General features: G+C 42.7%; 1 pseudogene; it reads right to left on the bottom strand.

Annotated features, from left to right (window-relative positions):
* Nucleotides 1–22,119: 22,119 nt before the first annotated feature.
* LOC124608394 lies at nucleotides 22,120–22,237 on the bottom strand (annotated as a pseudogene).
* Nucleotides 22,238–22,681: the final 444 nt, after the last annotated feature.

The raw sequence follows: 22,681 nt of genomic DNA, 5'->3' as shown, positions 1-22,681 counted from the left end.
CTACTCGCCTTAGTCTGCCTTCAGCGGACAAGGCGGCTGACTGGACGTACACTTGATGAGAGTGTCGGTCACCAGAGACCTGTGAGCGGCCCCCAGCTGTCGCATTCACTGCGGCAGAGGGCGGCGCACATCTTTAACAGAGTTGGCCACGCTTGGGAAAGAACGCATTTGCGGGTTGAGTTCAGCGAATTCCATCTGTCCTCACCAATTGGCGAATATGAATACAGAGGTTTCTCCAAACGACAGACCACCGACAATAATGATGTGTCCCGTGCGATAACATCTCCATGTTGTTCAGTAATCATGGGGAGCCTCCACAGATGAGGAGTCTCCACAGGCGAGTACTATGTCTGATCTAGACTCACCGCTGAAGCTTTGATACACATTGAGAAGATAAAGTACTGAAATTTTTTAGCGGGACGCCGTTAGATAGACTGGAACTCGAAGTCTTTGGGAACAGCCATGTACCATAGGGCCGCACTGGAAGTTACTGGAAAGATGAGTTCAGATTCGTTGGCCTTCAGAAACTTCCAAAAGAATGGACGGCGAATCTTCCAGAACAAAACTGTTAGGAGCTTTCGGACTGGCGAGTTGAAGTACGTGGTCTCAGATTGGCCAAAATAAAAGTTTGGCGGGCTCGCACCGAGAAGGAGCAGGAGAGAATAAAGTATCAGACACTTCCCGATGAGAGCCGTAGTAAGTACTTCTTTGCCAGCGGAGCCATAGCAGACCGACTCGGTCGTCGAGAGGTGCAGAGAATCGTCTTCTTCAACGAGAGAGCGGAGGGCAGTTCACGAGCAGACGGGCAGCACCATGCCAGCCAGCTTCCTATGCTACCTGCCGACTCACTGCGCCTCGGCTTGCGCTAATGATGTAAGTGTCGCAGCCACCGTGTACACAATTTGTACTGGATGATCAACCAGTCACTATGTGGTGACCTTTCGGCCATGCATTTACGCTCTGAGGTTCTGTTTCTACTCACTAGCTGCATATGCAATCATCACCTACTCTACAATTTGCAATTAGTAATCAGGTAACACGATTTCCTGTTTGTTCTGTCTATTTAATGAGAACATTGTCAGTCCTTTCCCTTTGAAGTTCCACAATTATCAGACGATCATATGTCCATATGCCCTTATTCTCCCTTGATGAGTGTTTGACCCTTGTTTATTCTGAACTATCATTGACGTCCGCAACACTACTGAGTAATTGTTAAGGTTTAAACAGGGCACACTTAAGATCAAATCAGGCAGATGGGATAGATAACATACCATCAGAATTTCTGAAATCATTGGGGAAAGTGGCACCAAAGGACTATTCACGGTGGTATGTAGAATGTATGAGTCTGCCTACATACCATCTTACTTTCGGCAAAATATCATCCACACAATTCCGAAGACGGCAAGAGCTGGCAATTGCGCGAATTATCGCACAATCAGCTTAACAGCTTACGCATCCAAGATGGTGACAGGAAAATATATATAGAAGAATGAAAAAAATTGAGACGATTAGATATCGATCACTTTGCCTTTAGCAAAGGTAAAAGCACGGGAGACGCACTTCTGACGTAGCAGTTCATAATGGAAACAAGACTAAAGAAAAATAAAGACGTGTTCATAGGATTTGTCGACCTGAAAAAGCGATAGTGTCAAATGTTGCAAGATGGTTGAAATTCTGAGGAAAATAGGGGTAAACTATAGGGACAAAGGGGTAATATACAACACGCACGAGAACCAAGAACGACCAAAAAGAATTAAGACAGGGATGTAGTCTTTCGCCCCAATTGTTCAATCAGTACATTAAAGATGCCATGATGGAAATGAAAGAAAGGCTCAGGAGCGGAATTATAGTCCAAGTTGAAAGTATATCAATGATACGATTCGCAGATGACATTGCTATCCTCAGTGAAAGTGAAGAAGAATTTAATTACGGTAACTGCTGAATGGAATGAAAAATGTAATGAGTATAGAACATCGCAGAAAGGCAAAAGTAATGAGAAGTAGCAGAAATGAGAACAGCGAGAAACTTAATGTCAGGATAGATGGTCACGAAGAAGAAGTTAAAGAATTCTGCTACCTAGGCAGCATAATAACTAGTCACGTACGGACCAAGGAAGACATCAATAGCAGACTAGCAGAGGCAAAAAAGGGCATTCCTGGCCAAAAGACTGGAGCCTTACCGCAGTGGCGCCTTGCATTACGGTTATGAATACAGACCTACAGACAATGGTTATGTGAACATATAAGTGAGTAAATGTGTTGCATTCAGTCATTTATGACTAACAGGAAGACATTATTGTAGTTATTTTTTTCCTAGTACATGTAGGGTACTTGTGGTGGGGGTGAGGGGTTCTTTCCCTTTCTGTCTCTGCGTATTCAAACTTCTGTGGTTTACCTGTCCGAAATGTGCACTCTTGTTACACCGTATCAGATGTACGGGGCTGTTATTTGGCCAGTGTGGATGGAAAACTATTCATGGCTGCGTAGGGTTCAACCACAAGCATTAACGTGCCTCAGAGTTGCAGAAAGTCAACATGGGTCAAGACAAGGTGAGCAGGGCTTTGTGGACAAACTTTCTAACCAAAACAGCATGAAGTAACGAAGCACGTTACTCGTGAGGTAGTTCTGTTGCTGCGTGACAAATTTGGAGAAAACCCAATCATTGGCCGAACCTGTGTAATTTCTGGCTGTGGGGTTGCCTGACGATCAATGTTTATCAGCGGGATAGTGACACACGTTGGAGGCTGAAGATGAACACAGCGAGAGGGGTAACCAACATCCCGCCAGAGATGCCTCAGGCAGCAGCGGAACAGCCTCTAGTGCGGTTCCAGATTGTCGTGGATGCAGATGGTCGCCACAGTGAGCAACGTTTGTAACCTCGAACGTAAACATGGTACGCACGTGGAAATTAAATTGTGTTTCAATGATTTATTCGTTATTTCTCTTCTGGCGCCCTTACAAATGCTTTCACAACGTTTCATTGTCTTACTGTCACTCGTTTTTCACGGTGGCCTGCTCAAGTAGCGAAACTTTAATTATAACCAATCTCTATTGTAGGCAGTTCGATTTTCTAGAATGCATAATTCCTTGCCATTTTGAAACTGCTTTATCCTACTTCATTCTCCCAAAGTTATCTATGAAATTTGGAAATTTATGTATGTAAAAAATTACATGGCTTTACTGCAATGTTTTTCTCTGGGTGGGGGAGGGGAGGGGATGGTGATGGTCATGATGCCCCTTCCCCATTCTGGATACGCGGCTGTATGACAATACACACAACTTGGCCCGAAGGAACTTATTTCACCGTTTTTCTATGAAAAGTAACAGAATGTCTCCAGACAATAACGTGAGAACTCTCTTGTTGAGATGTAGAAGGACCAGGTGTCGGTTTTCCCTGTCTCACCCACGGTCTGTTCAGCTATATACTTTTTTTTTTTTTTGGGTCATCAGTCTTCTGACTGAATTGATGCGGCCCGCCACGAATTCCTCTCCTGTGCCAACCTTTTCATCTCAGAGTAGCACTTGCAACCTACGTCCTGAATTATTTGCTGGATGTATTCCAATCTCTGTCTTCCTCTACAGCTTTTGCCCTCTACAGCTCCGTTTAGTACCATGGAAGTCACTCCCTCATGTCTAAGCAGATGTCGTATCATCCTGTCCCTTCTTCTTGTCAGTGTTTTCCACATATTCCGTTCCTCTCCGATTCTGCGCAGAACTTTCTGATTCCTTACCTTATCCGTCCACCTAATTTTCAACATTCGTCTATAGCACCACACCTCAAATGCTTCGATTCTCTTCTGTTGCGGTATCCCCACAGTCCAACTTTCACTACCATACAATGCTGTACACCAGGCATATATTCGCAGAAATTTCTTCCTCAAATTAAGGCCTATGTTTCATACTGGTTGACTTCTCTTGGCCAGAAATGCCCTTTATGTCTGTGCTAGTGTGCTTTTGATGTCCTCTTTGCTCTGTCCATCACCGGTTGTTTGGCCACCTAGGTAACAGAGTTCTGTAACTTCATGTACTTCGTCACCATTAATTTTGATGTTGAATTTCTCGCTGTTCTGATTTCTGCTACTTGTCATTACATTTGTCTCTCTTCTATTTACTCTCATTTCTTATTCTGTACTCATTACACTTTTCATTCCATTCAGCAGTTACTGTAATTAAATTCTTCTTCACTTTCGTTGAGGATAGCAATGTCACCAGCGAATCCCATCACCGACATCCTTTCACCTTGAATTTCAGTTCCGCTCTTGAACCTTTCCTTTATTTCCAGCATTGTTTCTTTGATGCATAGATTGAACAGTAGGGGAGAAAGACTACATCCGTGTCTTACGTTATTTTTAATCCGAAATCTTCGTTCCTGGTCGTCCACTCTTACTGTTCCCTCTCGGCGGTTGTACATATTGTATATTCCCCTTCTCTCTATAGTTTACCCCTGTTTTTCTCAGGCTTTCGAACATCTTGCAATGTAAGCAGGAGTCTAATACCTAGCCGGCAGAAGCTTTTCTCTCTCTCTCTCTGCCGCACTCCTGTCGTTCACATAACTTCGGAACCTCATACCTATCGTGACCTACCTGTCTACTTGTCATACTTTTGGACTTGCTCTCTGAACTCTGCTGTGTTTACACCGGCTCACTCGTTGTGTTTATCGCCTTGCTCTCTGAATTTCGACTCGACAGCTACGGGAATATTCTGCGTCGCACTGTCACATGTATCAGGGTATTGCTTTTGTAACTTATTCATTTTATTGATGGTTTGTCGGAGGTACATAACTCAGCGACGATGTTAAGGAAATCCTGTTACATAACCGTCGTTAAAAATTACAGGAAGTTTTTGATGGTGTTTACTACAGTTCACTCTCTGGACTACTGAAGTGATTAGGGATAAAATACGCAGAGGTTGAAGGGTTGTCTCCAGACTGGAGATCAAAGAGAGGCAAGTTTCGACATGGGGGAGTAGTTGAGAAGGGAGTAAAGCAGGGTTGTTGCTCACTCCACATGCTGTTCACTCTGTACACTGGTCAGGTTGTAAACGAAATTTAGCAGAAGATTAGAAAGTAAATTACAGTTCAGGGAGAAGCAATAAAAATGTCAAGGTTTGCCAGTGACATTGTAATTACTGCTGAGAGGCGAAACAACGAAGATAAACTGATCGGAATAGACTGTGTACTGAATTAAAGTTCTAAGGTGAACATCAATAAAAATGAAACAGGATGATGAGGTGTACTCGGGTTAAGTCAGGTTGTGCTGTGGAAATTGTGTTAGGACACTAAATGCTTAAAGTAATAGAGGAGTTTGTTGCCCCTGCAGGTAAATAATAGAAGTCTGTAGAAAAAAGGAGGATGTAAAATGAGAATGGCAGTATCAACACAATCTCTGTTAAAAATAAACAATAAAAAGAGAGAGAGAGAGTGAGAGAAAAAATGACAAGCAATAAGCTTGACAAAAGTAAAAGCTTTCGGAATGCGGAGCTTCAGAATAAGGCTGACGGTTAGATGGAGAGAACGGATTGCTAATGCAAGGTACTATATCACCATAGGAAGAAAACAGGTTTATGTAAATTGACTAAACGGAGAGCGAATTTTTCATATGATTAATCTTCTTTGAAGGAACCATACAATTTAGCTACGATGAAGAGTAGGCTGAAGTTTAAGAAGCTAGCCAGAAAGAATGACTGCGCAAAGAATTAGGGGAAGTACTAAGGAATGAAAATACACATGTAAGTTCTCTGAGGCTGTAGATACTGCGATAAGGAACAACTTAGTGGGAAGTTCTGTGGAAGAGGAATGGACATCTCTAAGAGCAGTCACGGAAGTTGGAAACAAAAACCATTGACGAAAAGAAGGTAACTAAGAATAAACCATAGGTTTGTTGGTTGGTTAATTTGTGGGAGGGGCTTAACAGCGAGGTCATCGATCTCGTATGTATCTAGCGATATATCATTACACTTTCGGAGAAACATCGTCCATACAGGTCCCAAGACGGCAAAAGCTGACATGTGCTATTGTGGCGTTGCGGCTGATAATGGAGGGAAGACTAAACAAAGATCAAGACTCGTTCATAGGATTTTCCGACCTGGAAAAAGCGTTCCACAATGTCAAATGGTACAATATGTTCGAAATTCTGAGAAAAAATGGAGGTAAGTTATAGGGAAAGATGGGTAATATGCAGCATATACAAGAACCAACACGGAACAATAAGAGCGGAATCCCAGAACGATGATCTCGGATTAAAACGGGTGTAAATCAAGGGTGTAGTCTTTCGCTTCTACTGTTCAATCTAAACACTGAAAACGGAAATAAAAGAAAGGTTCAAGAGTGGAATTAAAACTCAAGTTGAAAGGACATCAATGGTAAGTTTCGCTGATAACATTGGTATCCTCAGCGAAAGTGAAGAAGAATTACATGGTTTTTTGAATGGAGTGAACAGTGTAAAGAGTACAGTATATGGATTAAGAGTAAATCGAAGAAAGACGAAATTGTACGGTAGTGAAATATAGACTGTGGGAGAACCGGAACAGAAGAGAATCGAAGTATTTAAGATGTGGTGCTACAGAAGATTTTGAAAAGTAGATGGACTGGTAAGGAAAGGAATGACGAGGTTCTCAGTAGAATCGGCGAGGGAAGGAATATATGGAAAACACCGACAAGATGAATAGACAGGATGGCAGGTCATCTGTGAAGACATCAGGGAATAACTTCTATGGTACTAGAGAGAGCTTTGGGGAGTAAAAACTGTACAGCAAAAACGGAAAATATAGGTTGCAAGTGCTAGTCTGAGATGAAGATGTCGGCATACGAGAGGAATTTGATGCGGGCCACATCAAATCAGTCAGAAGACTGATGACTCAAAAGAAAAAAAAGGAAAGGTAATGGTAACATGATAACGTAGACAACAGTATTTTCGGGCCCAAAATACGTAGTAATGTATACGTCAGACATTACACTCCTCTCATTACGTGAGCTGCCAAGAAATCGGTCAGAGGAAATCTCCAATGACCTGAAGGCGATAGAATAATTGCAATATCAGTGACTCGCTGTAAAAAATAAGAACAGAAGTAATCATCGTCTGATTGTGTATGTAGTAATGGATAATTATACCAGCCATGGCAGTAAAACGTAATGCTGCAAAATATTCCATTATACTTCGAAAGTGTCCTGATTTGTCTAACTCGTATCTTACATAGAACCACAGGATACAGGAAAAGACGTACTGGAGTCCAAGGACTACAAACAGTACCAGATACAGGTACCAAAAAATAAGAAATAACCAAACTTGTGGGCGGTTCATCGTGAGCAGTAGCCGTCATCATTTACATGGATCCTGGACGTTTAGGGTCGTCGCTTGATAAATCCCTCGAATTCACTACTTCGTTTGCGCAGTACGCGTATTATAGCAGACGTTCTTAAGCCATTAAGCATTCGGATATCTGCTAGAAAAAGTTGGCACGTATTCAGTTACAAAAAGCACATACCTCTACCAAGGTGACATCTGTTAATACAGAAACTATTGACGCCATCTACTGGTACACGAATTGGAATTGTGAATATTCTTGGTAATAAAGCAAAGGCCGCTAATAAATTTCACGGCGGAAAGGATACGTAAGCACACACACAATTTTTAATGTAATTGTCTTACGTGCTACTGCTACTCAAAGTTCGACGCATTCAGCGTCGAACTTGAAGCTGTGTAGCGTAAACTCCGCTCAGACCAAATGATGAGAACAACGACGAACTAAATGAAAAATAGTTCAAATGGCTCTGAGCACTATGGGACTCAACTGCTGAGGTCATAAGTCCCCTAGAACTTAGAACTACTTAAACCTAACTAACCTAAGGACAACACACACATCCAAGCCCGAGGCAGGATTCGAACCTGCGACCGCAGCGGTCGCGCGGTTCCAGACTGTAGCGCCAGAACCGCTCGGCCACCAGCGGCCGGCCGGACCAACTAAATGAAAACAGTGGTTAGCACTGCTGCTGCTGCTGCTGCCTCTAGACCCTGGAGTCTCGGTTCGATTCCCGATACAGTCGGAGATCTTATCCGCTCAGGGACTGTGTGTTCTTTTAACCTAGTAACCATTTCATCATTAATGATGCGCAGGTAACCAAGGGCGGAGTCAAATAGAAAGAGATAGAACTAGAGGGCGAAACTGTCCCACCCAGTAAAGCCATACCATAATTTAAGTTTCATATTATGTATCATGAACATTTACATCAGATGAGGAGACTAGAAGACACGAAATCGATCACGGTATTATAAAATGAAGAACATTTAATGAAGAGGAAATTGCGCCAATCTGCAATTAGTGGTACGATTGTGTTTCCCATAACTCCATCAACGATGAAAATTTTAGAAGAAGAATAATGATTTTGGTGTTAGAGGGAAATGAGGGGTGTTGATTGGGGTGGGGGGGGGGGGGGTTACAATTTGTAAAGGGGTATTCAGGCTCGACTGTAGTAACAAGTTAGAATGGAAATATGGTGGAGTAGTATGCAAGTATGCAGATAGTTGCACAGAATAGACTAACGTGGGAAGTTTCATAAAAATCCTCCCCGTCGGACTAATGACCTCATTGCCCGCCCGGTTAGCCGTGGGATCTAACGCACGGCTTTCCGGATTGGGAAGGAGAGCATGGTCCCCGGCATGAATCCGCCCGGTGGACTTGCGTCGAGGTCCGGTGAGCCGGTCAGTCTGTGGATGGTTTTTAGGCGGTTTTCCATCTGCCTCGGCGAATGCGGGCTGGTTCCCTTTACTCCGCTTCAGCTACACTATGTCGGCGATTGCTACGCAAACAAGTTTTCCACGTACACGTACATCACCATTACTCTACCACGTAATCTGGTGTGAGAAGTTCCCTGGGGTGGGAGGGAGTCAACCGGCGACCGAACCGCACAATAACTCAGAAAGAGTGGTTCGCTGTGGCGTGGCGGAGGGGTTAAGTGGACTGCGGTAGTCGTCGTGGGATTGTGGACCACTGCGGCTGCGGTAGTTTCCTTCGTTTCTAGGCCCCCGGTTAAAATAAAATACAATGACCTCATTAACAATTATAAAAGGCACTCAAATACCGAAGAAGTGCATCTGTTCGATGTATTGCATTTATACTGCAGCCATCGTGAAGAAACAAGTGTTGTAGACATGGAGGTGAACTACCGTCGCCGCCAAGATAAGGCGGTGGCACATTTTAATACCAGGAATAGTAGAGAGGGCGGCCCATATAGCGTGCCGGTGAGTCAGCAGCAGAGCGGCTTGGTGAGGCGCCAGGCCCCGGCGGCGCGGGCCTCTCGTCTGCGAACAGGTGCCAAGAGGCGGCCCAATAAATAAACAGGCCGGACCCGCAGCCACTGGCCGCCTCGCGCGCACCCACGCCGCGCCTGGGGCACAGGCAAGCGGTGCGCGCAGGTCCGCTGCGCTGCCACTGAGACCGAGGTCCGCCTTACCTGCAACACACGGAGAAACAACAACACACGTCAGCTTTTGCAAACACGCGAGGATCCAATGCAAGAGAGTGGAGGGGCAAGCATGAGGGCAGGACCGTAAATCCCCTACACCCGAAGAACAGTTTAATATAGAAGTTCACCTATACTACTACACATTGTGATTCTTACTAACGTTTAAGAAAAATGTAGATGATGCTGGGGTAAGTAATTTATTATAAGACACATGGGACCGTTAATTTCGGAAAATGCAAAAAAACAAATGCTGAATATGTGAAGTCACCAGATGACGTACTTCGCCGCAAGTGCAACGGTTGGTCTTGCTGATCCTACTCTCGCTGGTAGGGGACGATGCTTCAAGTCGTTCCTCTAGGCTGCTACCCGTTTTCGTAAATGTAAATGAACTCATCGCAGTCTTGTATTACCACTACGGCGAGCACTACCGAACCACATCGGATAGTGCAAGAACGAACACTGAGTGTTCAAATGCGTGTGAAATCGTATGGGACTTAACTCCTAAGGTCACCAGTCCCTAAGCTTACACACTACTTAACCTAGATTACCCTAAGGACATACACACCCATGCCCGAGGCAGGACTCGAACCTCCGACGGGACTAGCCGCACAGTCCATGACTGCAGCTCCTTGGACCGCTCGGCTGAGAAAAACTGAGTCTCCTCAGAGACCGATGTGTAGCACTATCACCTACCGGCAAGGGTAGGATCGACAAGCCATTATTAATTACACTTACCCATTATCAATTCATGGATTATGTATGAAAGATGTCCTCTAAAAGAAAGATTATCAAAACATAAGTGTGTCTCTCTCGCAAATTTCAGAATTTATTTGGTCAATGACTTAATAAAATCTTAAAAAATTTTAAACTCACTAACATGTCCAAAGAAATTTCTCTGTCAGACAGGAAGATGACCACAGTTCTGATGAAGAAGTGTAGAACCAGCGCACAAAACGAAGACAAATTGTACCTTAGCCAAGTAGAGGAAGCAAACATGATACGGTTGACCACGTTACCGAATATACAGAGAGTAGTTTTGCCTCAAGTTATTGGTTACCAGGATGCAAGTCACGTAGTCAAATAATGTGCAAAAATACAAAGTAAGAAACTTCCTGGGAGATCAAAACTGTGTACCGGACCGAGACTCCAACTCGGCATCTTTGCCTTTTGAGCGCAAGTGCTCTACCAACTTAGCTACGCAAGCACGACTCATGAACCTTCCTCACAGTTTTACTTCCGTCAGTTCCCGTTATCAACCCACCAAACTTAGTTGCATAGTACGTTTATGCATCTTAAAAAAATTGCTTTGCCAGACTGAACAGAAATGCGAATTAATTTGTACATTTTTCATTGTAAATAAAAATATGCGAGGGTGCTGTATTTTTGAGCTATTTTGAGATTATTATACAAAAATGCAACATTTTTCCACACTTAATTTATTTTCGGAAGTGAAGAGGATTATGTCCTCCCTACTTCGTGATTTCACTGAGAACGTTCACAAGCTACGGTCAGCGTTTTACCTTCTCTACATGTTATCGTGTTAGAACTTCCAGAATGCCTGAGCTGCTAAATTAAGCTGGCTGGAACATCTGCTAACTTCACAAGCGAGTTCCTGTATCCACTATCACTGCAGAGGACACCTACAGAAAATACCAGTGCCAATACATTTTCACTACTCATCGATCGTTTACTTTCTTCGTTCATCCTAAAATAAAACTGAGATTGTTCTTAGGTGTTTCTGAAAATATCGTATGAATATGATTTGTTTTACGGAAGGGAGGTAGGTCTGCTTTCATCGTCGTTTCGACGTTATTGCCGTCAGAGACTGGGACAACTGACGTTGACAAAAAGGAGGCAGCATTCGACTGTTCTGGTACAATAGTTAAACATACGAATATACTTCCCCTGAGCGTTAAACGTGACTACTGCCCTGGTAAGTATGTCACTCAAACTTTTACTTGTCAGTAGAACTATAGTTTTGTCAACTAGTAAGATGATGATCATTGTGAAATCGATGACGTCTGGCAGAATGCATTCAATATCGACTAACGACACAGAATTTGTGCCTCTAATTTGGTAATATTTTCATTGAAGTTTTTAAGAACTTTAGTAAATGTACTCATTTGAATGAATCAGAAATACTTTTACATTTACTTACAGCCTACTGAACTTGTATCACAAAGGCTAACAAAGTTCTAGGGCACCGTGAAAACGAGTTTAAAAATCAGTCGGTTTTCTATTTGTCATCACATATCCCAAAGGTCTGCAAGCTATACACTTTGGTAGAATACGGTCTTCTCACTACGACAGAGAGCATCAGGAATAAGTTTTGCACTTACAAAAATGGTTCAAATGGCTCTGAGCTCTATGGGACTTAACTGCTGACGTCATCAGTCCACTAGAACTTAGAACTTCTTAGACCTAACTAACCTAAGGACATCACACACATCCATGCCCGAGGCAGGATTCGAACCTGCGACCGTGGCGGTCGCGCGGCTCCAGACTGTAGCGCCTAGAACCGCTCGGCCACTCCGGCCGGCTTTGCACTTACAGAGAGAATGTTCGCTTCCATGGAAGAGAGAATGGTGTAGAAGTGAATTAGTGACTAGAGAAACATTAAATGTAAATATTTATTCTTCATTTTCGATGCACAATTTATTGTCCGACCGTTAAAATTTAGTGTTCATAATAAAGTACTCGAAGATGGTTTCATCTGCAATTTACTACAAAATCAGGTTGCTATCAAGCATGATACCACAGATTTTAGGGCTTAAAAATGGTGTCTGCTGTAGATAGTAGTCAATTGTACCAGGCGTCAAGCTCCAGTAGAAATGGGCGCATTGGACTACCAGAGGCACTGATAGACGTCCCAACTATAACTGTACTGGCCACTGGCCACTGTAGTAGCTAAATTAAAGCAGCAGATAATTGTCTTTTCAGGTGGTACGTACACTGCGATCTTAGAAGCTACTACATCCTTTTCTTTCCTGTGAAATGAGGACCACCCAACATCGTAAATATTATTTACATATGTACTGCGAAAAGTAAAAATTAACTCTCTTAATGGTACTGTTATGTCAATCCATTGTTTTTCGTTCTTGAAAAGTGATTCTGCAGCTGAGTGCTACTCTTACAAATGTAAGGGTCCCTTGTTCAAACTCGCTGTCACTTTTTTTTTTCTTTTTGTGTGAAAAGTCCCAAGTGACAGTATGGCCACCTTTAAACTCTAGACGCTATTTCTAAGATCAGAAGAACGCAAGGTACTATAATTCTTGTGTTAATATTCACGAACGAACTTTTTAGTTAAGTGTGAGATTTTCGCAAGTTTTCAATCGTGCACCAATTACACGATTATAATTTTTCGATGCATTTGGTCAAGACCTATAAATGAATTAAAATGTGCTCACTTCTGGATAGAAATTCGGTAGCAAAAACACTCCAGAATATTTCCTATGACGATTATTATGGGAAAATGTCAGCCTTAGAAAAATGGAAAACTATAACCGAAAACAAACCCAATTCCAGTTTTTTAAAACAGCGTGTTCCTAAAACTATTGAAGGATGTGTCTACAAAAAGAAGCAGCTTACAAAATACTCACGTGACCCATATCAGGACATGGCTCCAATGCATCGGACCGATGCAAACTTTTACTAAAAGATGATGTTGAACATACACAGATAGGTGCAACATGGATGGCCACAGGTTTCCGTGCCTTGTGGAAGTACACCACAAAATTGCTGAGCATTATGAACTGTAAAATGGAAAGCCTGTTTAAAAAATTTCAAGAACCTGTATTAAACGTACGACGGGCGTTCAATAAGTAATGTAAAACATAATTTGCTGAAAGTATGGTGATTTTATTCAGCATATGCAGCACATTATTCGCCACTCTTTTGCACACAAAGCCCTGTTTCTCAACATAACCTCCTTTTAATGTGACAGCCTTGCACATTCTACTGGTCGATGTTGGGGCCAACGTCTTGCTGCATCAATAGCCTCTTTCATCCGTGTACTGCTTCCTGTAGAGTGCATTCCTCATTGGACGAAACAGACAGAAGTCGGAATGTGCGAGATCTCAACTGTAGGGTACACAAGGAAGAACAGTACAATGAAGTTTTGTGAGGCCCTCTCGGTGCGTAGACTTCTCTGAGGCCTCGCGTTGTCATGGAGAAGGAGAAGTTCGTTTGCAATTTTGTGGCGAAGAAAACGATGAAATCGTTTCTTCAGTTTCCAGAGGGTAGCATAATGCACTTTAGAGTTGATCGTTGCACTGTGAGGGTGGACATCAAACAGAATAACCCCTCCAGAGTCCCAGAATACCGTCGCCGTGACTCTACCGGCTAAGGGTGTAACTTTGAACTTTTTCTTCAGAATACAGGTGGTGTGGCGCCTCTCCGTGGCTTGCCGTTTGGTTCCTGTTAGAAGTGATGAACTTATGTTTCATCGCCCGTGGCAAAATTCGACAAAAAATTATGACGATTAAACTCGTAACGCGCGTGTAATTCCGCATGGGTGTTGTTTCGTTTCTCTTTATGATCTTCTGTTAGACGGTGAGGAACGCAGCAGGCACACATCTCGTGGTCGAGTGTGTAAGCAGTATCATCAGAGACGCCCAGTTGTGAAGCGAGGTGATTGATGGCGATCGTCTATCAAATGAGAGCGCCCACGCGTTCCAACGTTGCAGGGGTCCCAGTTGTGTATGGCCGTCCGGCACATGGGCGATCGGACAGTTCTACGTGACATTTTTGCTATGATGACAGACGATTTACCCAACGATTGACCGTGCTTTCGTTCACTGTCAGATCTCCGTAGATACTCTGCAAAGGTCTATGAATGTTTGCGATCCTCTTGGTTTTCCGCCGAAAGAAACCCTGAGACAGCCCTCCTTTACAGACGCCATTTTGAAGGCTGCGTACGGCGCCGCCACCTGTCAGAACTTCATGAAACTATATGTGCTGAAGCTGGAGTATTCTACGATGACGTGAAACAAATTGTGCATCCTTTCAACCGAAAGTTGCCGAAAAAAATTTTTTTCGCCTTATTCATTGAACGCCCCTCATGACCTAAAGATGCTATGTCTGTGCTAAGCCTCTGTCAATACAGCTACCAGACATACACGTACACCCAGTAGGTTGCCATGCTACAGTCTCTGCCATAACCTGCAAGCACATGCTCCACACGTCTGAGTACTGTAAGGCAATGACCAAAACATTCTTTCTCATTGTCCACAGTATCCAGCCACCTCAAAGGTAACAGCCCTGCCACACAGCAGTACGTGCAACAGCCATAACGCTGCAATCACGGCACTACATTATGTCCACAAGTCACGTGCTCGATGGGGAACCCTTTCACCGGCTTACTTAGACGGTATCACCATGTGGCTCATCCGTCGGAGCTCTTTCAGCCTCTGAGCATTCAGTCACACTCCAGACCTCACGCTGACCACAAACACATAGGTTCGTGTGTCTGAGCTCGTGCTCAATCTTAGAGCTCGCGCTACCAAAGCTACTTGGAGCCACGAGCTGAGCTGTATTCGTCACCATAACAGTGATATTTGGCCTTCCGGCATACTACAACACAAGCTATGCCAGCTTGTCTAAGGGGGACGCAGCTATCGGAGCTAGGTTGATCAATTAGACGTATTCGTTCTTGCTACACTGGGAATTGTCCTCTCAGTACTGGGCCATTGCAGACTTTGACATCTCGGCTTGATATTGTGATAGTGTTCTGAGACTATCACCTCACATTGCTTTCCAAACAATTCGTGTTCTTGTAATTAATACTACAGAATCGCGAAGAGTGAATTTGTGTTGTTACTAATAAACATATTGTTGTTGTAGTCTGGGTATAGCTTCTTCCACCCCGACTTCCACTCTGGTCACATCAACTGGCGATGAGGACAGAAGTTTGCAACGCTATTCTCCTTTAATTTAGCAATCTGGTTTTAAGACAATTTAGTGGACACTTTCACGCTGTTCCTTAGTTAAACAGTGCATATGAGAACCATTTTCCAATACTAGGTGTGCCCACATGTAACTATCGCTAAGGTATGATCGTCATCATCTCAGACGTGACACCTCAGGATTTATTTCTCCAATTCTCTCATTCTGAGAGTATTGAAGGGCGATCTGTTTTGATTGTTAAAAACCTTTCAATAGCCAAGATCGAACAAAATATTATTTATTCAGGACAACCGGTTTCAACAATCTTAGCTGTCATCATCAGGTTTTAACCGTGTTTTGCAGTAAAACATGTTCTTTTTACGCTGACCTCACGTACAGGATTTAAAGTGGATAAAACACAGCACGTTACAAACGTTTAAAAACACACAGTCTTTTGGACAAGATATTTTGAATTTAAATACTTTAAATAAACTATTTGGCACATCTCTGTTGAGCAGTAATAATTTTCGTTTGGTGTATAGTAGTATTAATTATCAATCCTCTTCATGGATTTTATATATAGCTGCAATATATTGCAGTATGTGTCAGAACGGACGGATTGCGTGACATTAGTGGCGGACACAACGATATGTGACAATGACGGGAATATAAAAACAGGTTGCTGTTGTTCAATAATACGCGATTGTGACTAAATAGCAAGGTGTGAGCGTAACTGATACAAGGAAGTATTCATTGTGTTCCTTACGTACTACCGCTCGTCGGAAAAATAATTTTGAAATCTTAATTAGTTTTCGAACATTAGTGGAAACAACATTACGTAGCATAACATGCGAACACTATATTTAATACTGATACAAAATGGGAAAATCGGAGAATGCTGTTATCAGTTGGAATCTGGAAGATTGGCGAAAAAGAAATTTACATCGTTAACTGTCCGCGGAAGTTCCTTCTATAGAACATCGTGTTTTAAGTTTATTTTCAACTTTTCTACAATTTTATTTCGTGTTTCCAGCACCGGTATCATTAGTCTCTAGCATCAAATCTCAGATGCTCCGATTCTCTTCTGTTCCTGTTTTTGCAAGATACATTCTCAGAAATTTCCTCCTTAAATTAAGACTTCTGTTTGATACTAGTAGACATCTCTTGGCCAGGCATGCCCTTTTTGCCAGTGCTAGTCTGCTTTTTATGTCTTCCTTGCTCCGTCCGTCATGGGTTATTTTGCTACCTAGGAGACTTCATCTACTTCGTTATCACCAATCCTGGTGTTAAGTCTCTCACTGTTTTCATTTCTGCTATTTGTCATTACTTTCGTCTTTCTTAGATTTGCTCTCAACCCACAATCTGTATTCATTACACTGTTCATTCCATTCAACACATACTGTAATTCTTCTTCACCTTCACTGAGGATAAAAGTGTCATCAGTGAATCTCATAATTGATTTCCTTTCACCTTGGATTTTAATTCCACTCGTGAAGCATTGTTTTATTTCCATCATTGCTTCTTCGACGTACTGATTGAACCGTAGAGACGAAAGACAACATCCCTGTCTCACAACATTTTTAGTCTGAACACTTAGTTCCTAGGCTTGCACTCTTGGCTCTTGCTGCGATCTTCCCTAAGAGTCTTCGGGTATTACGAGACGCCTCCAAAACCCTGACGAACGAATATTGAAGAGGAAATTTGAAGATGAACAGGACGCGTTCCAATCACTCAAAAGATTTTTGACTTTAAAACCTACCGTTGCAAGCAAGACAGTTCTATGGAGTACCTGACTGTGCCACAGGTTCTTCAATTTCAGGCAAAATGACTATCAGATGATCGAAGGAATATTCTGTATCACTGACATTCGTCAGTGTGTGTCTCGCTTCCTTATTTGCAGAGACGGAGCTGTTTCTTGAGCAGCGAATATCATCGAAAGTGAACCAAGGTTTAATGGGAGGATGTGTTCCTCGCAAGTGAATCGCTTCACTCTGCAAACAGATTTTTATTGCACATTAGTGTTGAGACAACCTTATGCGGGTGAATTCGATTACAAGAGGGCACACTTTGTGGGTAAATTTAAAATTAGATGAGTGAACAGACTTTCATTTCTTCGTACGTCGTCGTGAACATAATCAAGATAAAAGAAGATAAGCTACTTAACAATTGTGCAGTTGGTCTAGGTTTTCTCTACGTGGACAATAATTCCAGTCCATTTCAAGACCTAACTGTTCAGTCTGTTGCGTGTGAACATATGTATAATATACACTATTGCACGAAAGTATTAGTGGACACTAATATTAGGTGTGTCAATCCTTCGCTTATATGATGACTTGATTACTGCAGGGAAAACTTTCAGTGAGGTATTTGAATGACTGTGGAGGAATGGGGCAGTCTTGCAAGATTGAGGAAAATTTCCTACGGGCTAGAAAAAAAACATGGAAAAAGGTGGTATTTTGAGAAAAAAGGAAAAATAAGGAATATCTGCAAACAAAGTGAGAATTTTGGAAGCATTAATCACACAGATGACATGAGAAAATAATGTTAAAAAATGTACCTATATTACAAACAAATGCAATAGTTCTCGATATCTCCTGCTACGGCAATAAGGGATTCTCTGCTTACGGGCTGTTTATCTTAGCATATCTTCTGAGGTGGACACTGAATAGAACCTCACTATTTTCTCAAGCCAGAGAAGTGAGCAGCTTTAGTGCGTTCGTTTCCCCGTGCAGTTGCGTTTTCTCAGTCTCAGTGATAGAGCACACTTATAGTAAAAATTAGGTATATCACCATTTCGTAATAGTTTGTGCAAACAACAAGTATGTGAAATGAGGGACCAACGAAGTACTTCTAAAAATAAAAGGAAAATTCGTGGTAAATTAAAGCCGAAAGAAAGCGGTGGCAAGGTTTCAAGAGAAAGACGAAATCTCAAACCCAGCGACTACGAAATCCTACTTTTAGGAGTGGTTAAGACAACTTGCCGGCAATGCATTTAAATATTTACATGCTCCGTTTAACGTGAAATATAATGTGAGAAAGGGGAACTATAAAAGCATGCTCAAAGTCAGAACCATGTAAAGTTGTTCAAAACTTTTATGACCATACCATCCATAAATGAGTAGATGTCTAGAAGAGAAATAAGTAAAAGTACGTGTAACAAATCTGTAAAAGTAGCGGAGATTGAATTGACAACTTTTTTGCGAAACATGCATCTAAATATAGGTGACTAATCTAGAATTCACAACTATGTGTCTGACAGAGGATTCATCGAACCACCGTCAAACTATTTCACTGCAATTCCACTATCAAACAGCGCGCAGGGAAAACACTTAAATCTTTCTGTGCGACCTCTGATTGCCCATCATAATGTTTCAGTCCAGTTCAAAAAAATGTTCAAATGTGTGTGAAATCTTATGGAACTTAACTGCTAAGGTCATCAGTCCCTAAGCTTACACACTACTTAACCTAAATTTTTCTAAGTACAAACACACATATCCATGCCCGAGGGAGGACTCGAACCTCCGCCGGGACTAACCGCACAGTCCATGACTGCAGCGCCTTAGACCGCTCGGCCAGTCCAGTTCGTTGACTATTTAATATTCTTAGAGAAACATGCCTTTTCTGTTTCTGAAATAGCCCAGAACATTCAAATGAAGAAGTCTTAATGCACCAACACCATAAAAAAACAAAGTTGTGGATGATTTCAAAACTACGCCATTTACAGAGCTCTCTATGATTTTACTGCCAAAATGTTTACGTAGTGCACGTAAATGTATATCAGTAGTTGTCCAACGACAGGTCTTATTACCGCGTACGTTCACTGAAGTAATTAGCTGTGAAAGTTTACTCAGTGAATCAGACGAAGAAATAATTTACAATGTAACAAGTTCGAGAGCTGAAGCAGTACTTAGCGGACATCGTAAGTTGGTGTAGCTTGTGATGTCACAACGATTCTTTTTAAGCGTTTCATTCATATAGAATAATTTATTTTACCTGTTCCATTGTCTTTCAGTTACACCAGTCCTCAGTTAACTGATTGAATAACATTTCAATTATTGATACATTTCTATCATTTCTGTATTGAAAAAACATAATAATCTCCAAGACCGGACACTCGGAAACATCTTCAACAGCAGCTGAAGTACTTTTACCAAATTTTGAGTCCAATTTGCACAATAAAGTTCGTTTACAGAGCCCTTCGCACTGTTGTTGCATCGACACGGTGGCCCTAAACCTAGAATTACTGCCGCGTAACGATCTCAGATCCGTGTTAGCAAGCGCGGGCGGCTGCGACGGACACGGTTGCGGCAGCTCATAATTGTCGGTTAGAACACGGACCTGGCGTATCAGCGTAGCTCCATCTACCCACTCAGAAACTTCGGTCGAGGGCGACGTGATGTTTGTGACGAAACACTACGTTTGGCCACAAAATACTAGACGGGTAATGGTGACGGGAAGGGGGACAGGCGGTCCGTTGCTTGGAGCGCCTTGTTGGCCGTAGTGGTGTCAACTATGAACTATCTATACGCTGCTCGACGAAGTCATGGTGCCCGTACACACATAAAAGTTTATACGTGTATGTGTGTATGTGTGTGTGTGTGTGTGTGTGTAGACACACGCGCTTCTCATCATTACCAAATCAACAATCCCTAGGGGCTCTTTGTCAGCCTATCCCTTCCTTTAGTCAAGATGTGTCACAATTATTTCTTCCCCACTCTGGTTCTATACCTCCCCATTAGTTATGCCGTCTACCCATCTAATTTTCTACATGCTTCTGCAGCACCACATTTCGAAAGCTTCTATTCTCTTTTTGTCTGAGCAGTTTATTGTTCATATCTAACTTCAGGTACAAGGATACGAGGGGCGTTCCATAAGTAATGCAACACATTTTCTTAGTGGTCAGTTTCGGTTAAAAAAAGCAGAAATTATTGTGGGACATTGAGGATTATTCCCACTTCAGACCATAGAGTTCCAGACCTTATAGTTTCAGACCATATAGTTTCATGCGCAGCCTTCAAAATGGCTTCTATAACGCAGGTGAGGTCCAAGTAGGGAGCTGTCATTGAGTTCCTTTTGGCGGAAAACGAGAGCATGGCAAATATCCGTTGGTGCCTAGAAAATGTCTGCAGCAGTAATTCGTTGAGTAGTTCGGTGAGGCGTCTGTCATCATCGCAACAAGGGTGTGCATTTCTGTCCGACCTCCTCCCGCGTGCAGGCCGGCCGTACACAGTTATGACGCCTGATGTTGGAAGGTAAGGACACTCTCATTCGAGTTGTTGCAAACGAACTTCTCCTCCACGACAAAGCAAAGTGTCACACAAGTCTGAGCACCCGAGAGGAGCTCAGAAAACGTCATTCGACTGTATTTTCTCAACCACCGTACAGCCTGAATTTTGCACCTTCAGATTTCTGTTTGTTTAGCCCAATGAATGATGCAATGCGCGGGAAGCAGAACGCGAATTAATGGTAAGTTATTGATGCAGCATGACTTTGGCTCCGACGACGAACAGTGGAGTGGTACCACGCAGTTATGTGGTAGAGGGCCGTCGTATTGAACGGAAGTTACATTAAAAAATTGTGTTTTGTAGCCAAAAGATTGGGGAGTAAGATGGCGTATTTGAGAAAAAATATTGTATTAGGCCTACTTATTGTATGCCCCCGGGTATTCTTTCGCAAAAGACTTTCTTACGCTCAAATGTACGTTAGATTTTAACATCTTACTCTTTTTATGAGAAAAGATGTTATTGTTATTACAAGTCTGCGAATCATATCTTCTTTAGTTTTGACATGGCGATTATTTTGCTACCCCAATAATAAAATACTTCTACCATTTTTGTCTCATTTCCTATTCAGTTTCCCTCCCCCACCTGAATTAATCGAGCGGCATTTAATAAGTCTGAAACGTCTCTGTGAAGTCGTTTCATAAGACGCTTGTCGAATTCGGTACAACTTATTCACTTTACTCACTTTACTTCCTGATTTTAGCTCAATTCATGAACTCTTCCAGAAAGACTGAGCACTCAAGGTCTATTGAATATTATATGTGTGTGTTAATGCGGGGTTTCGGCTTTGTTTTGTGGGAAACGCTGAGTTGGTGATCGTCTGCTGGGAGCAGACGATGTTGTTTCTCGTTCGTAGGAGAGCACAGGATGACCAACTTAGGTTTCCAATACCTGAACAGAGAGGTTCACCCATCTTAGTCGAAGGCTGTTTTTGTGTGTGAGGTTGGTGACGGAGGGCTGCCCCTGTGGTAGCTTCGCGAAAGAAGCGGTGACACTTTCTGTGCAACCCACTCATCATTTTGCACAAGTCATTGTGACTTTGGTTTGATTCCGAAGGTGAAGGAACCACTTCGTGGCACTCGCTTCAGAACTATTCCATAGATTCGACAGGCAGTAGACCGCTCCATTCGCACCATCAACAAATCAGGCTCTGCTAACGGTATACTATGCCTTCCACATAGCTGGCAACGGGTCCTACACAACGCTGGTGACTACTTTGGAGGATAGTAACCGGTGCAAACGTGTAACTCTATTGTATCGGTTGTGAATAAATTGAAATTAAATTAAATTCCTCACTAGCAGGCCATGAAGGCCCAACGTTACCGATCGGCCGCCGTGTCATCCTCAGCCCACAAGCATCACTGGATGTGGATATGGAGGGGCATGTGGTCAGCACACCGCTCTCTCGGCGTATGTCAGTTTCCGAGACCGGAGCCATTACTTCTCAATCAAGCAGCTCCTCAGTTTGTCTCACAAGGGCTGAGTGCACCCTGCTTTCCAACAGCGCTCGGCAGACCGGATGGTCACCCATTCAAGTGCTAGCCCAGCCCGACAGCGCTTAACTTCGGTGATCTGACGGGAACCGGTGTTACCACTATGGCAAGGCCGTTGTGAATAAATAGTAGCCACTATTTAAGATCCAACCCTCGTATTTTCATACATGAAAGTGAACTCTCTAATTAAAAGAAATTTCAATTTGTAGCACTTCTACTTCGATACACTTTTGTTTGTGACTATAGATTCCGTACCGTGTATCAAAATGATGAATAGATTTTCTGTGCACACTGCTTGAATATCATCGCAAAGTGTGTGCAGTTTCCTTCCAAACAGTAATACGATTTTCTTCAGGACGGTTCGAAGAGGTTTACGATAGACAGTTCCACTAAGTTGTGCTGCGCTTCATCCACTCAAACAATGGAACCCATAAACCGCAGTTCACATGTGACAGTCATCCTATTCGAAAAATTGTCGTTCCTTAGCTGTTGCTCCGTCAGTGGAATGAAATGCGCAATCTGTTTCTATTCATGATGCTTCGAACAAACTAGCACTCACACGTG

The sequence above is a fragment of the Schistocerca americana genome, chromosome 3 (assembly GCF_021461395.2).
Source record: "Schistocerca americana isolate TAMUIC-IGC-003095 chromosome 3, iqSchAmer2.1, whole genome shotgun sequence".
Lineage (NCBI taxonomy): Eukaryota > Metazoa > Arthropoda > Insecta > Orthoptera > Acrididae > Schistocerca > Schistocerca americana.
This window is presented reverse-complemented; position numbering and strand designations above follow the sequence as displayed.